This window comes from Suncus etruscus, chromosome 1, assembly GCF_024139225.1.
Source record: "Suncus etruscus isolate mSunEtr1 chromosome 1, mSunEtr1.pri.cur, whole genome shotgun sequence".
Classification (NCBI taxonomy): domain Eukaryota; kingdom Metazoa; phylum Chordata; class Mammalia; order Eulipotyphla; family Soricidae; genus Suncus; species Suncus etruscus.
Window position 1 is genome coordinate 146,992,384 of NC_064848.1, and position 25,356 is coordinate 147,017,739.

Here is a 25,356-nt window from a genome sequence, read left to right on the forward strand (position 1 = left end):
CTCATTCACTGTTGGTGGGAATGCCAATGGGTCTAGTCCTTTAGGAAAACAATGTGGGCACTACTCAAAAAATTAAAAATTAGGTTTTCCTATGATCCAGCAATTCCAATTTTTGATCTTTATCTCAAAGGACGAAAAAAATCTATTCAGAAAAGTTATTTGTATTCCTGTTTTCACTGAAGCTCTATTCACAATAGCCATAAGCTAGGAACAGCTAAAGTGTCCAAGAACAGATGACTGAATTAAGAAACTATAGTACCTACACACAATGGAATACTACTGTGTGGATAATGTGGAAAGTATCATCCTAAGGGAAGTCATCAGGAGAAGGACAAAAAATGATCTATCATAAGTAGGTTATAAAGAAACAAATTATGGGGCCGGGAAGGTGGCGCTAGAGGTAAGGTGTCTGCCTTACAAGCGCTAGCGTAGGACGGACAGCGGTTCGATCCCCCAGCATCCCATATGGTCCCCCCAAAGCCAGGGGCAATTTCTGAGCGCATAGCCAGGAGTAACCCCTGAGCGTCAAACGGGTGTGGCCCAAAAACAAACAAACAAAAAAAAGAAACAAATTATAACAAATCTCCAAAGGTAATAGGAACAGGATGTTTGCCATAGGGGGAGGGTTAAAAAGAAGGGAATAAAACAGTCAGGGGATCACTGGGCATTTGGGCAATGGTGGAAGGTGGTGGATATTCTGATGAATGGTATGCTGCTGGAATGTGGTATGTATGGAACTCTCCCATTAACAGTATTGTGAGTCACGATGCCTAAAATAAAACTTAAAAAATAAATAAATCATCTAAAAAATGGGGTTAAGAAATAAAAATACAAAGGGGGACAGAAGTGAAAAGCTAAGTGAAACAATTAAGGTACATGAATAGCATGCACTGAAACATGCTCAATTTCTGGCACAAATAGTCTCCTGAGCACTGCTGGGTGCAGGCATGAAGGCCTGGGGGCACTGCCTGGAAGTCCCTAGCACTGACAGAATGAGCCAAGCACTCTTGGCACTGCAGGGACAAACATCATTGATTCCACTATTCTGGCTGGCTGAGAATTGTAGGAAGGGGCCTGGGCCTCCAGAACTCCCCTGGCAGTTTTCTCCTCCCATGAAAAAAAAGGGGAACAAACTCAAATTATTCCATTTAAGGCTTTCTTTATCTAGACCCAACACTAAAAATTCCATGGTAATTGAGACCAAAATTCTATTAACAGTTATCTTTACTTAGCAAATTAGCCCAGAAGGAGGATAGTAGTATTAAAGTACTTTGAGTAAAGAGTGTTTGAAAACACCTTTACAGCAATAATGGGTAAATTATACTTCTAAGCCAGAGGCTTCTTAAAACTTTCCATCACGGTGTATTCAAAGCATAATACAATTCTGCTAATTCTGTAGGCCTTCACCAGTTAATTCTAAACTTTTCAAGTTGAATGATTTCCTATCTTCTAAAAATACTCACAGACTTCTGATTGAAAAGAAAGCTCTGCTCTGCTGTAAGATATGAAGAAAAACACTAGCAAATCTGGAAATGTGCAAAGCTTCATTATGCTAGTAGGGTGGAGGACTGGTTTTGGTTTTGTTCTGTCTTAATAAGATAATATTATACCATATTCTTTCTCATGCCACAATATCTTGGATACTGGATATATTTATATACTTATTCACTATTTTCTCATTTGTTGTATTATTAAACTAAAATGCCGTATTAGATTAACAATAAAAACAAACTATATATAAGATTTATGGGAGAAATTGTTCTTATTTATATTGTACTATGGACATCTGCTTGTTTTCATACAGGGAAAGCTATTGAATGAATTGTGATCCCAAAAATTCATATGTTGAAACCCTAACCCCAGGTTGGGAGGTCCTAAAGGATACAGTCATTGTGGTAGAATTAGTTTTCTTCTGAAAGATTTACAATATCTCTCTCTATTCACACAGAGTATAAAGGGTTCCTGAGGACATATCAGGAAGGCAACTACCCACAGACTAGGAAAAGAGCCCTCAGAACAAGTCAGTTCCATGGAGCAGAACCCAGATCTGATCAGAGACTTCTTACACTCCAGAACTGTGAAAAATAAATTTCTGTAGCAATGGTACTTTGTTCCAGCAGCCTAAGCAGACAAATTCAGGAAGTGACTTCCATATGATCTTTCCTCAGGATTCCCAAATAATTTAGAAGTCCATCTTACATGTCATCCTCCCTATAATAACCTATTCCAGAAATATCCAGTAAAACATAAGATATTATGAGAGTCTCCTATAGACATATATCCCTATTTAGCACAAGGAAGCAGGAATATGTATACCAAAATAAAGGTGGGGTGGTAGGAGGGGGAGATACTGCCAGTGAATTCACCTCTTAAAATATACCTATTTCTCCAAATTCATCTACAATACCTTTTCTAGTTGTTGTGTATGTAAATATTTTGGGGGATTACTATGTTGCTCACCCTAATCTGATTAGGTGATTGTGCCCTACCCTAGGGTGTGACCTGGCATTCTGCCCCCACCCTAGGGTAGGACCTGATTCTGCTTCCACCATTGGTTGGTATCTGATCCCACCATTGGGTGGGACCTGACTCTGGACTATAAGAGCAAGGGTCTGTGGAAGGCGAGGGCTTTTTGCTGGCTGGAACTGAATCTGAGTCTTTGGACTTCAGTTTTGTCCATCCGAATAAAGCAAATATTTCCACGAGCCTGATTGTCTGCGAGCTGTTTACCCGCCGTTTCACCTCAGAACCGTGGGCTAGACAGGGTGGCAGACGCGTGCTCCGAGCTGGAAGAAAAGGGCCTCATTCTCCATCCCTCCATCAGTCAACCTCTTCAGGGGCTGACCTGCTACACTAGTCAGGTCCTCAAGGCTTAAATAATTTTCAGACAACATTAGCCAGCAGTGACAGGTGTTTCACAAAGTGAGAAAGGAGAAGCTGACATATAGAAAAGATTATGTGAGCACCATGGGGGAGCAAATATTCACAGGTCCTGTGGATTTTGAGTGATCAGGAACAAGACTCTAGTTGACCCCAAGTAAAGGCTCTCCTCAGAATGTCTTCCAATCATCCCCAGAAGGAAAGTAATCTTGATGAGTAACATAACTCTGATGCACAAAGGGTGAGCATGGTTTCACCAGGACTTTATTTTCTATTGATCATCTTTCCCTGTAAAAAGTCGCATTCAATTTTCCTTTAATGGAAGTCAGTAGGAAAGTGTTTTCTATCTCACAGTCAATCTTGTGGATAAACAATAGGACAAAAATAAGAACAGATGTAGATTTAGATACTGTAAGCTTTTAAAAGGTGATAAATGAGGCAAGTCTCAAATAAATAAACAGGCCCTTCTTTGCTAAGTATCCTGACAAAATTGATTTCACAATAAAAAAAATATTTTATGGCTGAGAATTAATCATCCAGCTATAGGAAGTATCTTATATTCATTCAAAGGACACTTATTACAACACCCAAGTGCTAGGTTCTGGCTATATGCAGACTAAAATCAATTAAAGATGGCAATTAAACATATAATTATAAGGGCTGGATCAATACTATAGCAGGTAGAGAGCTTGTCTTGCACAGGATTGATCAGAGTCTTATCCTCAGGCAACATCAAGAGTAATTTCTGACTGCAGAGCATCTCAGGTATAGCCCCCAGACAAATAAACAAACAAACCAAAAACCTATATAATTATAGCAGCAAATGCTAGGAAAACACACACACACATATTGTGCCAACTTTTAAAGAACATATTTGCAATAAAAAAAAAGGGGGATCAAATCCAATAATGATACCAATCCAGGAGGTTCATAAATTAAATCCCAACAGAATTAGGGGCAAAAAATCTAGTAGGCAAAAGCAGACAATCCAGGCGACTAGATGCTTCCACGCTCATTACTTACTCACTGATATGGTAGACTTCATCCTGGGCACTAGCATACTGGTCCCTGCTGATCACTAGCCAAAAACTCTTGGGGGCTTAGTGATAAGCCTGCTTCAGATTCTGTGAGGATTAGCTAAATTCACTGTTTCCTGGGTAGAGGGCAGGAGATGCTCAACAGTAGCCCAGAGACCACTTTGAGTAATATCTAGTGTTGGAGGGTACCAGGGTCACGCAGAGAAACTTGGTGGCCTCCAAGGCTGTACCTCCACAGTGCCAGGAGTAGAGTACACAGTGTCTGACATCAAACCTGAGGTCTCAGTCATAAGCTTCAGTCCTCTGAGCTATCTCCCCAGATCCATTGGCTCATTCCTGAGTGGGAATCTAATTAGAAAGCCTAACTGTGCCATGGAGAGATAGTACAGAGTGCTATTATAGTGCAAATATAGTGCCTGCCTTGCATGAGGCTGACTCAAATATAATCCCTAGCACCCTACATGATTCCCCTGATCACTTGCCAGCATTAATTTTTACTACAGAGCTAGGAGTAAGCCCTAAGAAACTACCTAATGTGTCCTAGAAGTCAGAAAAGAAATGGAAAAGAAAAAAAAAGCCCAACCTTGGAAAGAGTAGAGGTGAAGAAAAAGACAGGTATCTGGAGTTGAAGCAATAGCACAGTGGATAAGGCATTTCCCTTACATGGGGTTTACCTGAGTTCAATCCCCTTCGCATGTCATATGGTCCCCTGAGCCTTCCAGGAGTAAATTCTGAGTGAAGAGACAGGAGACAGGAGTAATTCCTGAGTGTTGCTGGGTGCGACCCAAACTCACTCTCTCTCTCTCTCTCTCTCTCTCTCTCTCTCTCTCTCTCTCTCTCTCTCTCTCTCTCTCTCTCTCTCTCTCTCTCTCTCTCTCTCTCTCTCTCTCTCTCTCTCTCTCTCTCTCTCTCTCTCTCTCTCTCTCTTTCTCACACACACACACACACACACACACACGACAGGTATTCCATCACAATATATCTATAATGTTAGCTTTATTTAAGTTTGACTGTACACTAAAATGATCTGCTATTTTCACAAGTGTCTGGATGCCATCCTCAGAGAGGCTTCAACTAGTCTAAAATGAAACCTGGACATCACAAGTTTCCAGGTCCCAAAGATGAATACTGTGTGGCATTTATTTAGAAACCCAATAATTCAGGAGGTCCAACCTTCTCCCCATTGATCTCCTTAGGTTAACAGATTCTGATTGAAGCAGATCTATTATACTTGGTATTCTTTGTTCTTTTAAAATCACCAGAGGAGTAGAAGACAGAGAGATGTGGCATGAGGTAGAACTGAGTAATTTTAAGGAAAGAAAAGGGGAAAAAAGCAAGTAGGTACAAAGTAAGTAGGTACAAAGTTAACAAGGTAGAACCTCAGGATAATGAAAAAGGGAAACTAATCCACACACACCATCAAAAAACTACTAGAATAAATTAAAGTGTTCATACATTAACTTTGTAATCTCGTGGTGAGGACTATGCCCCAAGAAAAAAATGAGAAAGAGCTTTTCTTTCTGCCTCCATATATGGTATTTTTCGTACCATAAGATGCATTCCCTCTCCTCAAAAAAAAAAAAAAAAAAAGTACATCTGTGAAATAAGTCAGAGGGAGAGAGATAAGACACAGAATAGTCTCACTCATCTATGGGTTTTAAGAAAAATAAAAGATATTTTTGCAAAAATTCTCAGAGACAAGAGAGAGGAGGTCTGGAAGGTCCAGCTCACAACATGAAGCTCACCACAAAGAGTGATGCATGCAGTTAGATAAATAACTACATAAATAACTACATTGAGAACTATCATAACAAAGTGAATGAATGAGGGAAATAGAAATCCTGTCTAGAATACAGGCAGGAGTGGGGTAGGGAGGAGGGAGATTTGGGAGAATGGTGATGGGAATGTTGCACTAGTGAAGGGGGGTGTTCTTTACATGGCTGAAACCCAACTACAGTCATATTTGTAATCACAGTGTTTAAATAAAAATATTAATAAAAAAAAGAAGAAGCTATGATAGTAAAAAAAATGTGCATCTTATGGAGCAAATGCAGCTTGGAGCTAAATAAAGCCTGAGTGCAGGGGAGGAGAGCATCTGAAAACTATGTGCAGCTTATGGTCAGGTGTCTTATAGAGTGAAAAATACAATATCACTCCATTATCTCTTGTATCCAGTTTTATAAGATGTATTCCCTATTCATCCTACTCTATTTTTGTCAAGATCATAGATGATTTCACAGTATAAATCAATTATCAATCTTTATCTTAATCAACAAAGATGCAGTCTCTTCTTGTAGAGACTTTCTTATTAGAAACACAATACTCCGATTTAACTTGAACTTTTAGAGTCACCACTCCAGTTTCCTTCACTAGATCTTTCCTATATTCCCAAACTCCAAGGAGAGGTGTTCTATAGTTCATATTCATATAGTTATTATTACTGTCTACAGTCAGTACATTGGTTATTGAGGTTTTAATTCTTATGCTTTAGATCCAATCAATTAACAGTTGTTTCCCAAATCTTGCACATAACACTAATCTCTTCTTTCAACTGAAAACTCATACTTTTACAAAAGCGACCTTCCCTTTCAACATCACCCCCCAAAAATGTAGCAGCCATCTCAAACCTTTAATAATTTAATTTATTATATTATGTATAAATAACATAATAGTTTAGTAACCTATAATAATTAATAAAGTATTAATAATTTATGTTATTAATTAATAACATCCCAAACCTGAAATCTTCACTAACTCCTTAAATCTGTACTTACTCTAATCTCCTTAACTTTTCAGTAAATGCCATTTCCATTCCTATAATTTCAAATATTTGCTAAAAACATGGGCCCAATCTAGATTTTCCTTTCCCATATCTTCGTATCTTTTAATCATATTGACTTTAATTTCAACATGCTTATGAAATCAAATCATTTCTCTCTACGTGTACTGCAGCAACCTGATTTTCCTTGGCTTGAAATATCCCAATAACCTGCTAAGTGGTACAACTGCCTCATCCTGACTCTGCATAGTATTTCAGAAGAAATAAACCAAAATAATTGCCTTTAAAAAATCAGATGATGTTATATATTTGTTCAAAAGTCAGTGTCTACTAATGCACTTGAAAGAAAGCAGAAATTTATTCACCCAGTTCTCTGCATACTGACTACTTTTCTTATCTCTCTGTAAACTTTCCTGCTTACCTCATGTTCTATAACACTCCCTCTCAATCACTAGCAGTCATACCCATCTTGCTTTTTCTCAGTAAAATTAAGGAAGCCCTCAACCTTAGCTCTACTGACTTTGAGGGTCCATTGACTAGAAAATTGTTACATGACATACTTGGATTGTGCATTCCTCTTTGTATATCTTCTCACTGAACAGAAACATTATGCCTCTGTTTAAATATACTTACATAAAGACCTATACACATTCCGTTTTCTAGATCAAAACTGTTATGCCTCTCCACTCTGTTGTTTCATATATTTCTATGAAGATTTCTAAATTCTATGTAGTTCATTTCTAAAATACAGAAATATTTTTCAAAATAGCCATCACTGATACAAACTCTAACTCAAACTATTTTGGGACCACATATAATAGCAGACTGGGGAGCAAAAGATGGGGATATGGGATGCATGCTGGGAACAGGGGTGGTGGGAGGACAACATTGGTGGTGGGAATGCCCCTGATTCAATGTTACTATGTACTTAGAGTATTATTGTGAAAGATTTGTAATCTACTTTTGTCAAAATAAAAATTATCATAAAAATATTCCCTCCATATTATTTGTTATTAATTATTCATCCATGCTATTTGAATGATGCTTTCCTCATACTGTAGTTGATATCCTATGTGAACACTGAATGGCCTACCTACTCTTAACGCCTGGAAAAAAGCAAATGACAAATTGAGGGAACTGATAAGATGGAAAGACTAAGACTTATGAGAAAATGCACAACCCTGCCTTATACGATCCAAGGAGTAGAAAGGAACAATTATTTTTACCTATACATTAGTTTGAAATCATGAATTGCAAAGTAAATATGAATGTCTAAAAGCAATTTAGATGTGTTTAAATAACAATAAGAAATAAATCCCCTTCAAATAAAAACATCCAAGGAAAAAAAGTACAATCACATAAGGAAAAAGTGAAACATGCTTTTTCTAGACTACATTTCTCTGCTGTTTCATCCAGGAATTTCCTTTAGTGCTTGAAACATTTAACATAATAAAAAAAATATCTGTTCACCTGGGGGCAAGACAGTTTGAGACATGCCTAAGACAACAATTATTTATGGTTAAGTTAGAACCATATAATACTACACTTCAGAGGGGATGGAGGCTATGAGCCTAGATAATCAATCATGTTTTTATGCCAAGTCCTAATTAAAACTCGTGACACCAAAATATAGACCAGCCTCTATGAGTACAGTATGCCATCTTTATTGTTACATATATTTGCCAGTTGAAATTAGCACTATTCATGATTTCACTTGGAACAAAACAACTAGAAGACCCTTGTGTAGAACTCTCTTGAACTCTATTCCATGTGCCTCTTTCCTTGGCTGCTTTGAATTGGTATTCATTCATAGTAGTAAAGCAGAATGTGAGAAAGACAATTTATATAAATTTTCTGAATTCTATTAAGTTATAAAATGAGTCTGGTCATAGGAAACACTGAACCTACAACTAATGTCAGAACTGACGGTGCTCTCAAATAAAAAAGAACAAGAATAATCAGTGTTGGCATGGATGTTGGGGAAAAGGGACTCTCATTCACTGCTGATGGAATGTCCACTGGCCCAGTCTTTTTGAACAACCATATTACATTACTCAGAAAACTAAAAATTGAACCTCCATTCAATGCAGCAATACAACTCCTGCGATTATGCTTTAAGTACCTTACAACACAATGCAGAAAAGGCATCTGTACTCCTATGTTCATTGCAGGATTATTCACAATAGTCAGAACCTGAAAATAACCCAGGTGCCTAAGAACAGATGAGTGGATAAAGAAACTATAGTACTTCTATACTATGAAATACTATAAAGACATAAGAAAAACAAAATCATGAAATTTTTTTTTATATGGATAGACATAGAGAATATCGTGCTGAGTAAAATTAGTCAGAGAGAGACAGACATAGAATAATTGCACTAATTTGCAGGTTATAAAAAAGACACTAAGAGAATAATACCTGAGACTTTTTTTTTTTTTTTTTGGTTTTGGGGCCACACCCAGCGATGCTCTGGGGTTACTCCTGGCTGTCTGCTCAGAAATAGCTCCTGGCAGGCACGGGGGACCATATGGGACACCGGGATTCGAACCAACCACCTTTGGTCCTGGATCGGCTGCTTGCAAGGCAAACGCCGCTGTGCTATCTCTCCGGGCCCGGGAGAATAATACCTAAGTACAATAGAGACAATAGCCAGAAGGACCAGTTCACAGTAGGAAGCTTGTCACAAAGGGGAAAGGGTAGATAACCATTATGACAGTGCTAGTTGGAAATGATCATTCTGGACAAGAACTGGGTACTGAAAGGAGATAAAGTAATATGTATTATACCTCTTCAGTAACAATATTGCAAACTACAAGTGTCTAAAAGGAAAGGGGGACAAGAGAGAGAGAAGTATCTGCCATAGAAGCTAGCTGGGGGTGTGGAATGAGGGAGGGGAATAAACTGGGGACTGGGGACATGAAGTGTATACTGGTGAAAAGATGTGTGTTAAAACATTGACTGAAACTGGACCAATAACAACTTTTTATCAAATGGTAATTTATTAAAAATAATTAATTAACTTAAAAAAGAAGTGAAGGTGCTCTCTGGAATTCTTGCATTCTATATAAAATATCTAAGCTAGCTTGCATTTGTACTAGAATGCATTCTACTTTACTAGAATGACCTACTGTTCTGATGAATGTTTCTCTTGCTCAATATTAACAAACATGAGAACTGGAACCATAAAGACTTTCTACTCACTAATTGTATAATCTATTATCCTCCTAACTTCTCTAAATCTTAGACTACTACCAATGAACTTGTAATATCCACTGCATTTTCCTCATAAAAATCATAGTGAAGCATAAATATGAAAATGCAAAGTTCAAAGTCTTGAACATAATATAGTTCAAAGGTTTCAATATGTTTTCATTATTTTTCATGCTACTCCAATTTTCCTTCTTTTTCTTAATCCAAAAGTGCTGGAGTTAGCCAAGTAAATATAGCCAAAACCACTAGCCATTCACCAAATCAATTTTTTATTTTTCCTGAACACACAGCTAGATTCCACTGTCCTTTTTTCCTTCCAAGTGGGTCTGATTAATTATCAATTGTTATGTAGTACCACTTCTAGTCTTGGACTGATAAAACCTCCCAAATGCATCATTTCATGCTCATTTCCTTTACTAGATGATTTGGAAGTCAGTCTATTAGAAAGTTCCTAGAAAAATTTTTATAAAGGTTTGAAAGCAACTATCAATAGATAATGTGGTAAAGGGTTAAGCTGCAATAGTCCTCATCTCCCAGACCCCTGAAAATAAAAATGTTCTCGTATTCATCCTTTACATTTTGGAGTGTTTCATTATTGTAATCTATCTTCTCTATCTAAAAAGGGCTCTTTTCTTTATTCACATATTTCTCTGGATTTTTTTTTCATTTTTTCATCTATCCCTTTACAATGTATTGAACAGTATGTCTAATCACTGAGTCCTGGTTTTTTTTGTTGTTGTTGTTTTTTTTTTTTTTGCTCTGAACACTAATTTTGATATTATGTCTTAGATTTTACACTGTTCTAAGCATAGACAAGGTTATACCTCATTTTTTTTCTCAAAATGTTTATTAAAGGCCCGGAGAGATAGCACAGTGGCATTTGCCTTGCAATCAGCCGATCCAGGACCTAAGGTGGTTGATTCGAATCCCGGTGTCCCATATGGTACCCCGTGCCTGCCAGGAGCTATTTCTGAGCAGACAGCCAGGAGTAACACCTGAGCACTGCGGGTGTGGCCCAAAAACAAACAAAAACTGTTTATTAAGTGCCTATCATGTATAAAATAAAATCTAAACTTAATCTCACTAGATCATTAATGACACCAACCTGTCTATTCCTAACATTCCTTAGTTTCCATCATACATTTTATTCTCTTCTCTAAAGTATAAGTATGGAGAGATAGTATAGCGAGTAAGGTGCCTGCACTGTATACAGTTGACCCGGGTTCTATCCTCAGCATCCAATATTGTTATCCCAGGCATGGCCCCAAAACAAAACAAAATAAAATATAAGCATATTTCATTGGGTGATCATGTTTTTGATTATTCAGCTCTCTACACTCAGGCTCCTCTTTCTCTCTTCTCTACACATTTATATTAAAATCTCAAATAGTACACAAGTCAAAGTATCCATCTGTGCCAAAGAGTAAAAAAACACTTCTCTATCACTTAGAAATAAAGGTTACCATTCTCTGTACTTCCAAAGCAAGTCTCCATAGACAGAGAGACATTTATGTAAATTGATCGGTGTACACATAAATCTGATTACCGAAATGTTGAGTTCCATCTTGGTAGATATAAAGATTATATATACAAATATAATTCTTTACACTAAAATACAACTCTTTCAACAAATGCAATTCGTTTCACTCAAATACAATTTCCACAAATACACACATTACAAATCTTTCTACTTGACAACATTGGTTTAAAACAGAAATTGCTCAAAACAGAAATTTAGACTTAGGCATGTCTTACCCATCTGGGAAGTGATAAGATTCTATGCTTTTCCCCCGCAGCCAAGTGATTTAACTGCTCACAATTCTATTGTGGGGGGGGGGGTTAAAAGAGGCGCATAGAATCATGGAATATTTGTTCTTCTATCCCTAGGACTCACAAGAGCCAGGACCTTCACTGATATACACTCTGTGTCTCATGTTTTGCTCATTTGTCTGAGGAAAGTATAGTAATCCACCTGACTTTGTCGGTTTTGTAATGGAGACTGGAGCAGGTATTGCTGTAGAAGTGAGAGTATCATTGGCAAGAGCACCCAAACCTGAGAGTGAGTCTTTGAAGAGCCTAAGTCTAGAGCTTATAAAAGCAGACAGGTTTCCTTGGTGCCAGTGAAGCAAGACTAAAACGATAACAGGCACACATGTGTGAACACACACCCCTGCCTCCTCCAGGTTTTCAAAGATATCTAAAGATAAAATGGCCTTGTTTCATAGCCTATTTTTAACAGATCCCATAAGAGGACTCCATTTCCCTAATCTTGTCACTCAACTTGAGAGGTAGTATTCTCACTGTGTTGTTTCTACCTGCCTGGGAGGTAGTAGAGCCAGTAAGAGGAGAGAGAAGCTTTTCTGGATTTAGGGTCTGGCTTTATTTGTGCTAAAATTCTGTTTTCCAGAGCTCTCAGGTTTGAAAGGATTTTTTAAAAAGGGGTAAAAATTAATGAACAAAGAAAAACAGGCCTAAAAACAATATGCCCTTGAAGAAAGATTTTGGTCTTTCTACAATTGTTTTATGGGTTTTTATAGGCAGGATAATGGTCTAGGACTGAAGAAATAATAGAAGTGGGGCCTGATAACTCACTTGGGAAAAAAAAAAACAAAATTATAAAATAGTGGAGAAAGAATGAAGACTGTCTTCCTACACTTTTTACTTAAATAGGGCTGAGAGTTCCAAGTCCAAATGAAGTCTTCACTGAAGGACAAGCAGGTGACATTCACAGAACACATTATTTGTGCAATACACACATGTGTAAATGGGCTCACTTGCTCCACACCAGAAACTTGGCTTCCTTTCCAGGAGATGAGAATGTTTTTTTCCTTTTCAAGTATTACTCCCTTCCTTTCTAGCAATTTAGCTTATTCCCATCCCTCCCCTAAATTGGCTGGGTTTATGCATGGCACTGTGTCAGAGGAAGCAGCCCCTGCAGACTATCACCACAAAGAAGCGGAAAGAAACTAGAGGAAGCCAGAGAGGAAGATCACTACAGGAATACCCAAGTGTACTTTAAGACCTAATAAAATGCATCATTCAGGGAAAGAAATTGTTATTATTGTTTCAGGCCACACCTGAGAGGGGTGATAGCCAGTAAGTATGAGGCCAGCCTTAGCTTCTGTTTGTTCTTCCTCCACTAAATACTACAGCCTCTCTCACTAGCCAAAAATACCATTTTTATTAAACTAGAGTAGATACCTCTCCATAGGAATCAGAAAACAATACCATCTACTCAAACTTTGGCTCAAGCAGGACTTTAAAAAAAGTATTTTTCAATAACTATTTCCAATAGCAAATAGCAAAAATATAACCTTCTTCATTTTCAGGGAGTACCTATGATTCTCTCTTCTATAATCATCCCCTTGCATTTGTCTTATTATTAATTATGGGGAGGGTTGGGAGTCATTATGGAGTGGGCTTTGGGTCACAACTTCTGATGCTCAGTGCTTACTCCTGACACTGTGCTCAAGAATCATTCTTGGCAGGGCTCAGGAGACATAAACTGTGTCGGGCAGCCTTTGGTCAGCCGTTTGCAAGGAAAGTACTTCTGCCCCTGTATTCTCTCTCCATTCCCCATATTCCAATTTTAATTATTAATTTTTTCACCCACTAGATTTAAAGTTATTAAAGACAAAATTCATATTTCCACCAAGTCATAGTCCCAGATTCTAGAACAAAGAAGGCACTCCACAAATTTTAACAAATTGATAAATCCATCAATTACTTCATCACTGAATAAGTACAGTGCAGGCTACACAGTTTCAAAGTTACACTTCTTGCCAACTCTCTCATTATTGGTCCGATCCATGCATCTCCCTCTGCAGTTTTATTTATATGCTGTTTCTATATTTAGTTCTTTTAAATTATGTAAGTACTGATCTAAATAAATTATATGTCTATGGGCTAAGGGTTTATTAAATAACTATTCTAAAATCAATGAAAACTCCATGAAAAGTATATATACCCATACCCATACCCATTTGATGCTCAGGGTTACTCCTGGCTAAGCGCTCAGAAATCGCCCCTGGCTTGGGGGGACCATATGGGACGCCAGGGGATCGAACTGCGGTCCATTCCTTGGCTAGCGCTTGCAAGGCAGACACCTTATTTCTAGCGCCACCTCACCGGCCCCAAGTTTATTTTTTTCTAAACATTTGGTATGCCCAGGTGGCACCCGAGCAGTCTCAGAACTCATGCTTCAAAAAAATTGCATCACAAGGATGGATAGTACAACAAGTACTTGTACTTATACATGTGCACTTCTGATAGAGTTTGATCCCAAGCATCCAATGTTCCTCAATCCCTATCAGAAGTGATTCCTGAGCACAGAGCCAGCAATAACCCTTGAGCATTGCCATGTGACCCAAAACCAAACAAAGAGTTGTTTCTCAATCCAATCCAGCCCTTTTTTGCCAAAAATTTCACAAAAGTGGGCATCATTAGTACTATCCAAAGTATTAAGTAAATATTTTAATAAGTATCTGTTTGGGAGAGACAAAAATATTATAATATAAAAAGCCACTAAAACAGGGCATTATGTTAAAGGTAAATAAAACCTTCCACTCCCTTATCCTGCCATGTTCTTTCTTATGGAGGAAAGCATAGTTTCTGTTCAATTCAACTAGAAATAACTAAAACCTCTAAGCAAGGTTATCAACAAACCAATAAAGAGAATTTCAAAAAACTCTCCTCTCCCGCTGAGAGTTCTTCACATTTCCTTGGGAAGGGGTAAATCTTTCCTTCCATAGTAAGAGGAGATCTCAGTCAAGATAAAAGACTATTAAATGTCTTCAAATTAGCTTCAGAATTTTAGACTGCTAAGTTTAATATTTTTATGAGGATCTTTCAATAATAGTGTTTAAGTCAGTTAATAGGTTCAATCCACAGCATTTGGCCTTTCACTTTTGGGTGCAGAAAAGCATAACAAAAGTATTACAGAGAGAAGGGAGGGCATGATGTGCCTGCAATGTAAACTGGGGTCATCTCCTGTCAGATCAAAAAAATGGACACCAACAATAAAAAGGCAGTATTAGCTGAGCAAATCAAACCTATGCTCCATGATTTTGCTGAGGGTAAGCTCTAGTCACTATCAATCTGACAGGGACCAATAAGGCATATGCAGAAAGGAATCTTTTATCTCACAGCTGCAAAACCACGAAGCAGTGCTTCAAATATTTCTATAAGTTTTTATTTTCATCTTCATAACAACTAACTTCATAGAAAGAATTTGTTTTCCTAGGAGTTTAAAAATGGAGCTAGACTTTAGATAGTTGCAGAAGAATCAGTGAACATTAAGTCAGCCTTGCCACTAGCCAGAGAAACCTTGAGAAAGAGCAAGATGGCACACAGTTGAATCATGTTTCAATAAAAACTCCAACACCTACGCTCCAGTCCAGGGTGGCTCTGGGCTCCTTGGCTGGACCGTTGGCCACAGGAAGGTTGAGGGGATGTGCAGGAGCCAGGTGCTGCAATCCTGCCCGGGATATTGCTTTCCTGCAGCAAGAAGAAAAAAAAAAAAACACAAAGAAAAACCAACATCAGAAGATAAGATAGAGCTAAAATTTTCCTATGGAGTTGAGACAGTTCATTGAGTTAGTTTTCCACTTGTGAAAACTTTTGCAAATGTACTGGAATGAGTCTCTTTGGAGTGCATGACAAAGCTAGAGAGTAGGATGTGTGAAAGACAGGGAGAGAGGGGCAGGGGTCACTTTGGGGCAGTATTGCTTCAGGACCAGAAATTAAAATGAAAGACTCCAATCAGGATAGGAGGTAGAATGTAAGACTCTGAGGATTTGGGCAGCTATGACACTTGAGTACTTGAAGTGGGTGGGTATTTCTTCTTTTCTTTTTCAGTTCTACATTACTGGAGATCAAGCCAAGGCTTCATTCATGCAAAGCATGAGCTTAACACTAAGCTATATCCCTGGCCCCTTCCTGGATAATTTTTAAGATTTCAAAAAGTAAAAGAAATTCCTTCATTTACCATATATAGCTCCAACTTCAATCTTGCTTCTCATAAGCCCACCCTCCGTTTTCCCTACAGAACATCTCTACACATAGCCTGAGTTCTAAATGATCAAGGAACATTTTGTATTGGGGGAAAAAAAATCACACTGCTGAAAGACTGATATCTCATATCAGCTCACACTAAGGAAAAACAAAGAAAACAAGAAGATGTTAATTAAACGACTTGAGGTGTGTGTGGAGTGGAACAGGGCAGAATTCAGGTCAGAAAGGATAAGATGGGTGAAGAATAGTTAAGAAAATCAGCCCCAGCCTTAGTATCAAACATAAACAAGAGGTGCTGTGTTCATGAGGCAATGTGATTCTGGCTAAGCACAGGAGAGGGTGGAGTCAACAGAGCGCAGAGGAAAGGATGAGAACAGCAGGAGAGAGAAAGCAAGCAGGGATTGCCTAGGGAGATCATGTTGTGTCATCATGAAGAATAGCTCAATTTCTGTACAGCTCCATCACAATTGTCAGACCAGGTCTCAAGCAGAAATATTGAGTGCTGATTTGTGAATTAGTTAAGTGGTTCCCTGGAAGGGAGAGGAAGCAATGTAGGCTGAGAAATTCCTGAACAAGAAGCAATGGGCCTGCGGGTCTGATTTCTGCATCAAGCTGAGGGGAATGCACAGTGGTCTGTATTCAGACACACTTCCCAAATGTCCCCGATCCCCACCCCGTGCTCTGCCTGCTGTGCCAGAAGTAGGTACCTTGGGGAAAGTGGAGGGTACTAACTTGGCCCAAAACATCATGGGGGAGCCCTGAAGGAATACAGCACTGGTTATATGATGCATGTTGTTTAGTTTGCTTCCTGCCACCTGACACATAAGGACAAAAAGTCACTGCAGGAAAAAGTGGAGGGGTTCTGACACTGAAGTTGCAGAGGCCACCATATAAAGAGAAGGGTTGCAGAGAGTGAGGTGGGGAAGAAAGAAAGACAGACAGCTGAGTACCATTAAGATACCATGCCAGAGCCACAAAAGGAAGGAGAGAGGGAAAGTCAGAAGCCTCCAGAAACTTTGCTGGACTCTAGAAGTCAGAGGATCTCTTTGTTTGATCACCAATCTCTCATATTCCTTTTTAAAAAATGAAATTTAAGGGGCCCGAGAGATAGCACAGTGCTCAGGCATTTGCCTTGGGATGTGGCCAACCTCGGAGGGACCAGGTTTGATTCCCAGCATACCATATGCTCTCCCAGCCTGCCAGGGGTGATTTCTGAGTGCAGAGCAAGTAGTAGCCCCTGAGTGTCTGGCCCAGAAACCAATCAATCAATCAATAAATAAAATTTATAAAAAATAGAACTTAAGCAGAGCAGCCCCCCAAACCAAGAAGGTTTGGATAGAAGCCGGAATTTGCAGTCCTTAGCGATCAAGTACATTCAAGAGCTCAGTAAGTATTCAGTGCTCTTTTTCTCTCTAGCTCTCTAGCTCTCTTTCTTTCTACCCCCATTTCCCTCTCTCTTCCCACTCCCACACCTCTTCTTTCACTGTCAGTATTTTCTACACAGTAAACCCCAGACATTGTGGATTGGTCTTTAGCTATTGGCAGTAATCAAATCAAGCTTGCTGGTAGCCTACTTTCAGCAGCTCCCACTGGGCAGAAGGCAATGTACTTGTGCTTTATATAATTCCCCAGAGAGTCATTACAAGTATGTAGGCCTTTAATAAAGACAGTCTGATGGCCTGATACTCTCTTTCCTCACTTTCATTGAAGCAAATAATTAACATCATCAATTTGTCCCTTACCCCCAAAGTTTATTCCCTTTCACTGAACAGTAAACAAGAAGAAACCTTAAAGATCCTTACAGAATGATACATCCTCCCCTCCTGTATTCATCTACCTGAATTCAAGAAGCTCTCTTTTGTTAGCAGCTTTTCATGAGGAATTTTCTCTGACTTGGACAGTCTACAAATCATAATTGCCTTCACTTTTCTGTGAAGTCAAAATCTACCTTTGATTCTAGAGTCACTGCAATAGAAATTTAGAAGTTGGAACCAAAAATACCAACAATGTCCAAATACAAATTCTTAGAAGTCTAAAATATGGGTTGGGGGAGAGAAAAGCACAAATTCTTCATCTTATCATAAATAACCACATAGAGTATGATCAAAAAAAAGAAGGTAGAGATGGGGAAAGAAGAGTAAAAGAAAGGAGGAAGAGAGTGAGGGGAAAAGAAAGGGTAGAAATAGTGGCCCCAAAGGACATGTCCCTACAGGAACAAGTCTGACAGTGAAAAAACTATTTTAGACAAATGACAGCAAATCTCCAGTGCACAATGTTTGCAGTAACTGCTTTGCAGAGGCCATAAATACATTACAACTCTTTTGCAGGAAAGAACAATAGGCGTGGGCAAGCAAGCAAGAATGTTCAGAGTTCTTTGTTCCAGCTTGCTTTTTGCCTTCAGGGCAGTGAGCAAAGCTTAAAACCTATTACAAGGAAAAAATGCACACACAAAACTAAACTATTATCTAGGAGATGCAATGGGCTGAGGAACTCAAGGACCCCAATTAATCCTGAAGCCACTCTCTTCTTTTTTTCCCAAGAAATAAGTCACAAACTTTTTTTTTTTTTTTTTTTTTTTGGTTTTTGGGTCACACCTGGCAGTGCTCAGGGGTTATTCCTGGCTCCAGGCTCAGAAATTGCTCCCGGCAGGCACAGGGGACCATATGGGGCGCCGGGATTCGAACCGATGACCTCCTGCATGAAAGGCAAACGCCTTACCTCCATGCTATCTCTCCGGCCCCCAGTCACAAACTTCTTAACAAACCTCAACACATATACAACTTACCACATACTCTCTGAAACAAAGTTTTGAGAAGGTAGATCTAAGCACTGCCCCTACCTTCCTTGTACTCTGTACTATTAAAAAAAAAAAAGTCTGTCCTTCTTGCAAAACTGAAATAATAGTGTTTTCTTTGTGGTACAATAGACAGCAGGCCCACACATGGCTTCACTGTGATAGCAAAGTTAAACTCATCAACAGTTGTACACTCTGGGCACCAAAACCTGATTATTCTTCCTAATTAGAGCCACCAGAAGAGAAAAAAATCACTCAAATGCTGAAATAATCAAATTGAGACACAAGAGATTTATGTTTCTTTTAAAAGGGCAATGTGGTTCTAAGATAAGATATATAAATCCATTTTCAACTCTGGAGAAACCCTAAAATAACAGTTTCATCAAATCACACACTCTTTTCTAGCCTTGAAAAGAAATGATTAAAAGCCTTTGTTGATCTTTTATTCCTCATTTTGGACGAAAATGTAAGGTTAGTTTTCTCTAGCATTAATATAAGAAAGCTGCATCCAGTGCACATGAAAACAGAGATCACAAGAAAAATAAGTAGGATACATCAAAGTGGGTACATTTTAAGAGTGCATGGGCCTCCTAAAAGGACATTACTTGGAAAAAAGGAAAAATTGAAATAGGTATGATGGAAGGTACAGAGTAGCTTTTGATTACAGCTTTTCATTCTTCTAAAAATCCATGGGACAAAGTCCCCTTTTCCATTATTTCACATGCATATACACATTTTCTTCCAAATAAGAAAGCAATTTCATTATTTTTCAGGCCTCAATTAAATTAGTGCAGATTATTTTTCCATTTGTATTCATCATGGTTATAGAAGACATTTAAGAGCCTGTCAGTCTCCTAAAGATTTGATATATTTATTGGTGGAGGGAGGAGGAAGCAAATATTTTGGAAGAACTGAAAATTTGCTCCAAAAATATGTTCAGGGACCAGGGATATGACTCAGTGGTAAAGTGCATGCTTTGCATGCATTAGAGGTCTGGGTTCAATCCCTGGCACAGACTATTCTCAACACACACACACACACACACACACACACACACACATACACACACACATACACACACACACACATACACACATAGCTTGAAAAATATAATGAGGTTTTATTCTCATGCTCCCTGCCCAGAATCCTCCCTAATCCATAGTGAATAAAACTGTAAAATGCCAATGATTCTATTACATTTACAACAACACTGTGTCAGATCTGACTATTATGGCCAAAGAATCTCTGAAAAGGAGAAGTGTAATATTAACAATTAAATAGTATGAAAAAATCAAATAATGTACAATGCAGTTTCAGGTATTAAAAAAGTCACAGTTAATGTCAATTGCCTGTCATAAAAAGGTTTCCAATATATTTAAAGCATAAAAGCTACTATATATTATAAATAGCATCCTATTATTCCCTCCACTTCATTCAAGAAGACTATAAACTCCAAAAGGACAGGACTCAATTCTTCTCTGAATCTTATTATATTTTTGCCCAGGGGCAGTTACAGAACATATTCAATAAATGCTTTCTAAGTTAATGAATGAACTTGACCAAGAAGATAAGAAATAACAGCTTGTTGATTAGATCAGTGTTGTGAGATCTGATTAGGCTCTTGTGAATTATATACCAGGCCTTACATTTCAGTGAATTTTTTTTCCTGAGAAGGCCAACAATCCTTAAAAACAGTTATTCATGATAAAGGCAACTAGAAATAAGACCCAGCATTAAGAAGTCTAAGAGAGGGGCCAGAGAGATAGCATGGAGGTAAGGCATTTGCCTTACGTGCAGAAGGACCGTGGTTTGAAACCCGGCATCCCATATGGTCCCCTGAACCTGCCAGGAACGATTTCTAAGCATAGAACCAGGAGAAACCCCTGAGCGATGCTGGATGTGACCCCCCAAAAAACTCAAATAAACAAAAACAAAAACAAAGAAGTCTAAGATAGATGAATCAGAGAGATAGTATAGAAGGTCAGGCACTTCTTTTGCAAGAGGCTAACCCTGGTTAGATTTCTGGCACTATAAAATGTCTTCAAGCATCACTAGGACCTCTCTGCCCCCTAGGCAAACTTTCAAATTAAAAAAAAATAAAATCTAAGAAACATAAAAGTTACTTTGTGGGATGCAGAAGGATAGTCCAGGGGTTAAGACAGTTGTCTTCTATATGGGCCAACCTTCACAATAAATATGATCACACAAGCACTGACAGGAGTCATTCTTGAGCACAGAGCAAGCAGTAGATCTGAGCTCTTCTGTTGAGTAAGGCCCAAACCCACTCTTTCCCTAAATAATTTTGTGATGAACATTAAAATGAAATGCTGTTGCTTTAATGCTTGTAATGGGAAATGATAATATTCCTATCTTAATAATGCATTGTTTGAAAAGAAATACAGTAGGATCTCCTGATAATCAGAATGTTTTTAATTTATGGGAAACGTAAATAAATGATCATGTAGCCAAAATGTTCTCTAACTATCCATCTGCAAATTCATTCTGGCTCTTCTCTAATTCCAGATTTATATGCCCCCCACCCAATAGTCAGTGCATCTCCATTTGTTTCGCCAGTTTCCTCTTTAGAGGTGGAAATAGAATGAAAAACACACCTGCTGAGTAGCAAAGCACCTTAAAATCAGGAAGCCCCTTAGCCTGGATTCTCTAGAGAAATGCAACTCTACTGACACAAGTCCTAGTGTCATTCATCGAGTGAATGTCACAATGTCACATCTAGTGGATTCATCTCCTACTTTCAGAAAAAGGAACTCTATGCCTTGTTTTATTCCCAAGATATCTCAAGAAAGTCCTTAATAGTGAATGTGTGTGTGTGTGTGTGTGTGTGTGAGAGAGAGAGAGAGAGAGAGAGAGAGAGAGAGAGAGAGAGAGAGAGAGAGAGAGTGTTTTCCTCCTCTATTATACTGGCACTCACTTAGCTTATGTCACTTAGTCATCAAACAACTTACAACGCAACCTGACTGATGTAGATAAGTTGCCTTCAATGTTAAAAACACAAGTTCCCTGCACAACAAGTTGTCCTTAGTCACATACAAGTTCCAAACATTCCAGACTTATGTAGGAGAACAAAGCTTTTATAATTACTTGAGGTTATATCATAATCTATATATATAAAGAAAAAATATATATAAAATATATATGTATATATATGAACTCAAATCATTTTTTCTTTTATTTTCAGATCAGAATCACCCTTGATAAATCAGCGGTCCGAGGGGGCGAACCTCCGGGCCTCATCTATCTGATCAATTCATCACATCCGAGCACTGGACCCCTCAGAACCGACTCTGGGCCAGGACCGAACTAGAGCCTCAGGTGATGATGCCACTGCCTCTAGGAAGGCCTCACTGCACAGGGCCCAAGCAGGGGGGCTTCGCAGGAGGGAGGTTTTTCTCATCTCGGGTCAACCCGGCGGGGCTGAGGTGGGGGGTTCGACCTGATCAAATAAGATCAAGGTGTAAGCTGGGGAGGGGTGCAGGGGTGGGTGCACACATTCGCCTTGCACACTCATGCTCACACTCACACACGTATCACCACACTCCAGGCCACACTGCCCCCCTCAAATCATTTTTGATCATTTCTGTGTCAATGGAAATTTTTAGAATGTCATACTATTAAAATAAATGGGCTTCTCACTTTGCAATTCACTCAGATAATTACTTTTGGTATTAATTCTCCAAATGTATGCCTAAACTTGTAAGCTGTTATTTTCCCATAATCTCTCACTCCTTTACCTGTGGCAGGACTAGATAAATTCACTTAAAAGTCTTCTAGGGGGCTCCCTGTGTGTGACACCAGGCGGGGAAAATCCGAGAAAGTACACCGGCCCAGTGGGGCTCAGCTGTGAAAGACTGTGAGTGTGACCTGTCTATGTCTGTCTACTGTCCTCTTGCGTGAAACTCTTGCGAGTGGGGCAAAAAGAGGCTCAGAGGAGCACGGCCGCTCCGCTTCACTACGCGGCCGTGCACTCTTTCTAAGGAAAGAACTCCATTACAACAAGAAGGAAAAATCACACTAAGAACGGCGCTATATCACAGAAGCAAACATTTCTCTCTGGACTGTCTTCTCTGTTACATGCTCGGGCCTAAGAATTGACCCAGTGTGAGGCTTCATCCACGGAGGACTCCCCTCCCTTAGAGGCAAGTCAGCCCATCCAGAAAGGGAGGAGCCAGAGGAGTGTGCTGCCTACATCATATAGACAATGAATACCACTACAACACGTAGAAAAACCCACAATACAAATGTGACAATGGGGAAACAGCGCAGGCCAGCATCAGACATAGAGAATGAAGATGACAATTCTGAGGACCAGATAATGACTGAACAACTAATCAACCTCTCAGATAAGGACTTTAGACTAGCAATATGGAAGGTGCTCAACAGACTCCAAGAAACCATGGATCGAGTTGAACAGAACACTAATAAGAACCAAGAAAATATGAAGGCAGAAATGACAAAACTCCAAACTGAAATAACATGTCAACTAACAGGCCTGAAAAACTCAGTAAACGAAGTGAATGACAAAATGGATAAGCTCTGGGACAGGGTATCAGAAGCTGAGAATAGACTTGGTGCTGTGGAAGATGAGATACATAACAATTCCATACAGCAGGAGAGATTGGACAAAAAACTTAAAGCAAATGAGCAGACAATGGAAAAATTAGTCAAAGAATGGGAACAGACGAAAATAGAAGTCTATGATAAGATCAACAGAAACAACTTAAGAATCATTGGAGTCCCAGAGACCCAGGAAGAAAATTTCCAGGAAGAATCAATGGTCAAGAACATCATTAAAGAGAAACTTCCAGAGCTAAAGAATATATGTGATCAAATCCTGCATGCCCGAAGAGTACCAACCAAAAGAGACCCCAGAAAAACCACCCCAAGACACATCCTAGTCACAATGACAAATCCCACAGATAGAGACAGAATTCTGAAAACAGCAAGATCAAAAGGGGAAATCATGTTCAAGCAAGCTTCCCTGAGATTTACAGCAGACCTGTCACCAGAAACGCTCAATGCCAGAAAGCAGTGGTGGGATATTGTGACAAGACTGAATGAAATGAATGCTTCACCCAGAATACTATACCCAGCAAAACTCACTTTCCGGTTTGATGGAAGAATACATGGTTTCACAGACAAAAAACAGCTCAGAAACTTCACAGACACAAAACCAGTCTTAAGAGAAAAACTGAAAGACCTAATCTAAGACAAGACTACCCAAAAGACACACCAAATTTTGAAATAAAGATGGCGTTAAATCCCAGGACAATTCTTTCTCTCAACGTCAATGGACTAAATGCACCAGTTAAGAGACACAGAGTGGCTAAATGGATCAAAAAACTCAATCCAACCTTCTGCTGCCTACAAGAAACGCACCTGAATAGTCAGAACAAACATAGACTCAAAATAAAAGGCTGGAGAAAAGTTATCCAAGCAAACAACACCCATAAAAAAGCTGGAGTGGCCATACTAATATCAGATAATGCAAACTTTATACTCAGGAAGGTTGTAAGGGACAAAGACGGACATTTTATATTAATCAAGGGGTACGTAGAGCAGGAAGAATTCACTCTCCTAAACATATATGCACCGAATGAGGGGCCAGCAAAATATTTAATACAACTGCTGACAAATCTGAAAAATAATATCAACAACAACACAATAATTGTGGGGGACCTAAACACGGCTTTGTCAACACTGGACAGGTCAACCAGACTGAAACCCAACAAGAATATACTAGACCTGAGGAGAGAAATGGAAGAAAGAGGCCTAGTGGATATATATAGGACACTCCATCCCCAGAAACCTGGATACACATTCTTCTCCAATGTACATGGGACATTCTCCAGGATAGACTACATGCTGGCACATAAAACATACCTCCATAAGATCAAGAGGATAGAAATTTTGCAGGTTACCTTCGCTGACCACAAGGCTCTGAAATTATTTGTGAACTCCAAAGGGACTCAGAAGAAACACTTTAACACCTGGAAGTTAAACAGCCTCATGCTCAATAACCAGTGGGTCCGAGATGAAATCAAGGAGGAAATAAAAAGGTTCCTGGAAACAAATGACAATAAAGACACAAACTCTCAGAACTTATGGGACACAGCAAAAGCAGTACTGAGAGGAAAATTTATAGCTTTGCAAGCACACATCAGGAAGGAAGAAGGAGCTTACCTGAGTAGCTTAATGACACAGCTAATAGAACTAGAAAATGCTCAACAAAAGGACCCAAGAACAGGAAGACAGAAGGAAATAACAAAGCTGAGAGCAGAAATCAACGAAGTGGAAACTCAAAAAACAATCCGAAAGATCAACGAAAGCAGAAGTTGGTTCTTTGAAAAAATAAACAAGATTGATAGACCACTGGCAAACCTAACAAAGAAAGAGAGAGAGAGAAACTTGATAACTCGTATCAGGAATGAAAAAGGAGAGATCACTACTGATATGACAGAGATTCAAAGGGTAATCAGAAACTACTTTGAAAAACTCTACGCCACTAAAAATGAGAACCTGGAAGAAATGGATAAATTCTTGGACTCTTATAATCTTCCACGGTTGAAGGAAGAGGATGTAGCATATCTAAACACCCCCATCACCATTGATGAAATTAAAACAG

At 38.9% G+C, this 25,356-nt stretch overlaps 1 protein-coding gene and 1 pseudogene across 1 annotated transcript in view; both read right to left on the bottom strand.

Annotated features, from left to right (window-relative positions):
• The window catches only part of DGKI (diacylglycerol kinase iota), a 503,984-nt gene that overhangs the window by 304,053 nt on the left and 174,575 nt on the right, over positions 1-25,356 (bottom strand). The window contains exon 2 of the mRNA XM_049774493.1: positions 15,295-15,403. The gene's annotated coding sequence lies outside the window, so the exon portion shown is untranslated. The remainder of the gene's footprint in view (positions 1-15,294; positions 15,404-25,356) is intronic.
• LOC126033377 (uncharacterized) lies at positions 21,909-22,296 on the bottom strand (annotated as a pseudogene).